We start from the raw sequence: 5,805 nt of genomic DNA, 5'->3' as shown, positions 1-5,805 counted from the left end.
TCTAGATAAAGAGCACTATTCCCTTTCCAGCTCATTCCTGTTTACCAAATACCCTAATAAATTGTTCTTCTAAAACTATTTCAGATTTGGGGATCTGTTCTTGCAAACAACATGAGCTTCTAGGATGAAGAGCTTTTTGGACCAAAATGGAGAAAGTCTGCAGTACAACACAATGAAATGCAAAGTATATAAAAATGCTAATCATCATCCTCATCCTCTTCAGTATTATTTCCTTGTCATTGAAAATCATGACGAGAAAATTGAATTTTTTTTTAAATAAAACATTGATTATATATTAATTTAGTATTTTAAAATCTGTATATGGATTGTTTTTCTTCCTTGAAGACAGAGACTACTTTATTTTATTTTTGTAAACCAATGTACACTACTCTGCCTGGCACATAACAGGTGTGCAATGTTTGTTAAATCACATTGAATTGAATGCTTCACCTTCCAGGTCTTCAATAGGCCAATCCTCCCTAACTCAGACTTCACTGCCAGGCCTATCTATCCCCAGATAATCTTAAATCTCTGGAATGTTAAACAAATCTATGGAGAGAGGGAACAAAAGAGGTGTAGAAATAATTCTTTATTGTACTTTCTAAATGCCAGGAAATAACTGACATTCAAATTAAGCTCAAGTCCATAATTATATTTTTCAACACTCATATTCCCTTAATATGTATTCTTTTCTCTGTGTCTCTCTGTCTGTCTCTCATGCTCTGTCTCTTTCTAGATTGTCCCTGTTTCCCTCTGTGTCTCTCTGTCTATATCTATCTGACTCTCATTCTGTCTCTGTCTCTCTAAATTATCTTTCTGTTTATGTCTGTCTCTCACTCTCTCTGTCTCTCTAGATTGTCTCTGTTTCTCTCTGTGTCTCTCTGTCTATAACTATCTGACTCTCACTCTGTCTCTGTCTCTCTAAATTGTCTGTTTCTCTCTCTGTCTCTCTGCTTCTATCTGTATTTCTCTCTCTCTCTCTCTCTCTCTCTCTCTCTCTCTCTCTCTCTCACTCAATCTGAAACAGTATATTCTCTCATTGTTTCCAGTCTTCCTCTCATTTACTTACAACTCATTTTGGCCACCTTTTTACATTCTCTCCCACTATATTGTATCATATTTCAATTCCAGTCTTTAATTCCAATATCCAGAATACAATATATTCAGGGCACTAATATCACATGAGCAAGGAAATGGTATTATTACAGTTATTGTTAAAGAATAATGCATTTTCTTAATATTTGGTGTGATGATTGTTCTATCTACATATCTTAATACTTCCATGTGAAGTATTAAGTCATGATCTTATAAATAATTCCTTTTTACTTCATAATTCTTTTTTTCTGTTTTTTTTTATTCTGTTGTATGGAATTTGTCATTTGGGTGGGAGAGTTCTTTTTGCCATGTCAAACAAGGGACCTGCATGTCATGGTACAATGGAAATCAATATATTTTTGTTTATAAAAATTGGACAAACTTGAGGGGAAGATTTTTGTCTAAGGCCAAGGAAAAGAAGAATACTAAAAAAGAGTCTCAAATGTTCTCATTAAGGAAAGGCAGTTTCTGTGAGGGTCTGGCTCAAGGATAAATAAGGACACTTCTGCTAGAGGAGGCAGGCTGTTCCCAGTCAGATATAAATGATCCATTGAGAATGAAGAGGGAGAAGATTAAAGGGAAAAAATTAGGCCTGTCATGAAACTAAAGTAATGCATCAGACCTCCTACTGTTTAGACCCTGTATTTATGCTGTGAGGTTTAGCAGCCTTGAAGAGAGTCTCCATGGGGCTTAGGAAAAGGAGAGTAGTTAATCTGTGGAAATGGGAATATGTCACAATAGAGAGGATTTACCTTCTTCCAAACATACAAAAGGTGGTGAAGATAATATTTAAATTAAAATAATCTTTCCAAAAAACTAATCTCTAGCTCTTCCGCTTTTCTATACACTTAATTCTTTTTTTTTTTTTATTTTGGAGTTTCCTGACTTCTACATCAAGGAAAAGAAAAAAAAAAACATTTAACTAATCTAAAAACAAAACAGGGCATAGACACAGCCTTCACCCCATGAAAATGAATGAGGACTACCTTACTATATGCTCCTTAATGAATTCATCAATTTAGCTTACATTTCTGTTGGAAATTACTGTCAACTATGAAAAATGCCCTTTATTTATAAAGCAAATTGTACACATTACAAACATTCGGAAAGGTAAGCCACTCTAATGTTCAGAATTAAAAGGGATGAGAGGGTTGTCCACCATCCCTGCCAATGGGAAATGGGCAGTAAGCAAATTGTAAAGGTCCGCTACATTCAAGGACCAGGCAAGCTTAGACTTCAATTTCAAGTCTACTTCAAAACAGTACTTCTTACTGCTGCTAAGGAAAAAATAATAAACCAAATTAATGTAATGCTTTTCTTCCTGGGATCTCAAAGTGCTTCCCCTAAATGATCTCATCAATCCTCATGACATTCCTGTGAAGTAAAAAGAAAAGAGATATTACACGTATTATTACCATGAACTTTACTGAACAACTTGGCACTGAGTCCTGAATGTGTGTAGCTAAGTGGATGAATGCCTAGTTAGTCAATTGTCATGGAGCTCTCTAATGTACACCACCTAATCACGGGAAAGGTTAGCCTTATGGGTAAGCAGTACAAAATCACAGGCACACACAATGTTAGAGGTCATCCAATAGACCTCCCTCGGTTTACAAGACACAGAGGCTTGATACCTACATTGTGTGATTTCAAACATGCCTAGAGGGGCAGCTAGGTGGTACAGTGGATAGAGTACTGGCCCTGGAGTCAGGAGACCTGAGTTCAAATCCAGACTTAGACATTTGAAATTTACTAGCTGTGTAACTCTGGGCAGGACCCTTAACCCCAACTGCCTTGCAAAAATAAAAAATAAAAAGTGCCTAGAGATCTTACAAGCCTTACCAACCAAATTCTCATCATCATTCTATTGGTTCAAATTCTTACTTACAACAACACTAATGTGAAAATATGCTTAATAGGAATATATATGTATAGCCTATATCAGATTGTGTGCTGGCTTAGGGAGGGTGGTGGGGAGGAAGGGGGAGAAAAATTTTAAACTCAAAAACATGTGCAAGTGATTGTTGATAAATCAAAATTAATTAATTAAAAAAGGAGAGATAGGAAATGTCTCCATGAGAGTTCATTCATTGTTTTGGGTTTATATCTTTATTCAAACATGGCATATTACATTTATAAAGCAATGGTTTTGTTATTGTTCAGTTGTTCTCAATCATGTCTAATTCTTCATGATCCCATTTGGGGTTTTCTTGACAGAGATACTGTAGTAGTTTACTATTTCCTTCTCCAGTTCATTTTATAAATGTGGAAACTGAGGGAAACAGAGTTAAATGACTTGCACAGGGTCACACAGCTAGTAAGTGGCTGAGGCCAGATTTAAACTCAGAAGATGAGTCTTCCTGACTCCAGAACCAACACTCTATCCACTGTATCATGTAGCTGCCCAAGATGCAATAGTACAAGGTAGTATCGTTTGGTTCAGACTTAGAAAGAACATGGTTCTTCTTATGGCACCGATGCTTACTTGTTCTTCATCTGTGAATTGAGAACAGTAAGACTTATACTACCTTCTTCATGGGATTATTCTGGGGAAAGCACCTTATAATCCTAATTGAGTTATATAAATAGGAATTGCTATGATAACAATCTTATTTTCTCTTTACAAAGACCCTGTGTGTAGGTTCAGCAAATAATACTATTCCCATTTATCCAATGAGGACATTGAGGTTTAATACCTCCCTTAACAATATGTTAAGGGACTTGCCTAGGGTTACATTACAAATAAGTGGAATGGCCATGAATCAGATTTAAATTTTATGCTACCTTGTCTTGTATTCTATACTATGTAATTTTAGAAACTTAGATATGACTGGGAGAGAAGCACATGATACTTCCAGCTATCAGCAATAATTTAGCAATAATTATTTTAACAGATCCTTTCTCTGGTGATGGCTAATTCCCTAGACAGCCAAGAACAATAAAGTTATCTACCATCAGGTACAAAAATAAAAGAGACAGAAAGTGCACCTTGGTAGCCAAAAGGAGTAAGGGTAAGGAATCTTCAGCCAATCTGTTAACAAGAATATATTAAACACTTACTTTATGCCAAGCACTATGCTAAGGGCTTAGGATACAAAAAAAACCAAACCAAAACAAAACAAAACCAGATCCTCCCCTTAGAAATCTTATGTTCTAAAGTAACATATTGTAATGTAATTAGAGAGAGGAGAGAGGAAAGAGTAGTGGCCTTGGAGTCAGGAAGACCTGAGTTCAAATACTGACTCAGAAACTTGCTATCTGTGTGACCCTAGGAAAATTACAGCCTCAGTTTTCCCATTTCCTGGGGTTCTTGTGAAGATTAAAAGAGTTTGTATTTGCACAGTGCTTTGCAAACCTTAAAGTGCTACATAAACGTTTGCTATTTATTACTAGCTACTAATAAGAGAAAGTAAGCTAAAATCAAATAGGGTCAGGAAGTGAGAGAAAGTACTAAATGGAGAGGTGTGAAGACCATGAAGAAAACTTCACAAGATTGTGTCTAGTCAGTGGGGGATGCAGGGATGTCTCACCAATACTCCCAAATTCTAAAATACTTAAAATTCCCTAGACTGCTATGAGGTATTTGGGGTCAAGGTAGGACCAGCCTCTGATACTAATGATTGCCTTCTCTCAATGTGGTGGATAAATGTGGGACCTCAGAACCTTAGCTCTCACACAAGAATGTAGGAACTTACTTGACAAGCCAATATTTGTTGCAGGCCACAAACTCATTAGCAGATCAACTAAGCCAAGATGAAACTCTGATGCACTCTTATCTCCAAACAGCTCACATATGATAATGTAAACCTGCCAGGATTCAGAATACACAGAATATGGATCACAACTACAGAGGGCCTTAGGATTCATATGATTCAATCCTTTTATTTTACAGAAGAGTAAACCGAGGCTCAGAGAGGTAAGTTGTTTTGTCCAAAATCACATAGGTAAGAAGGACAATAACACATCTGTAATTAAATTCCTAGTTCATTTATTGCAAATACAGAGCTCTTGCTATTGTGCTGTATTGACCATTACTCACTACAGTTTTTAAATTATTTTCAACATGCAGAGGAGAAACAAATGTACAACTATGAGTTCTAAGTGGGACTTCCTAGCTGGTTCATAGAGCCAACAACCCCTGCTTGCACTGCAATACTAGCTAATCTGCCTTCAGCAGTAACAGCTGTGCTGTATGAAAGCCCAGCTATATCAGCACCATGGCCAGCAGCCTCTTCTAGGTTTTGGTGCTGATGCATCCTCTGAGAACTACTTCGCTATTCTTGACTGACTCTACAAGTTCAAATAAGAAAAAAAAATAATAAATGGGAGGAAGGAGAAAAATAAATTTAGGAGGACACATAATGTAAGTGATCCTAAAAGGATCAAATGGCTTGGATCATTTGAAAACTAGGAACAAGAGCTTTCCAACAAGAAGTCCTACTTTAGAACCACCATTTCCCTGGGACCTACCTGTCTTCTCCATCTTTCAAATAAAGCTTAGAATCTCAATGAAGTCTCAAAACAACTTACCATGTGACTTTAAAAAGGTAATAAGGATTCATATGTGATTCATTCCTTTTATTTTACAGATAAGTAAACTGAGACTCAGGGAGACAAATTGTTTTGTCCAAAGTCATATAGGTAAAAAAACACATTAACAAAACTGGTAATGAAATCCCAAGTTTACTGACTACAAATGAAGAGTGCTTG

Source organism: Phascolarctos cinereus, unplaced genomic scaffold, assembly GCF_003287225.1.
Source record: "Phascolarctos cinereus isolate Bilbo 61053 unplaced genomic scaffold, phaCin_HiC Scaffold_7;HRSCAF=346, whole genome shotgun sequence".
In the NCBI taxonomy this organism is placed as follows: domain Eukaryota; kingdom Metazoa; phylum Chordata; class Mammalia; order Diprotodontia; family Phascolarctidae; genus Phascolarctos; species Phascolarctos cinereus.
This window is presented reverse-complemented; position numbering follows the sequence as displayed.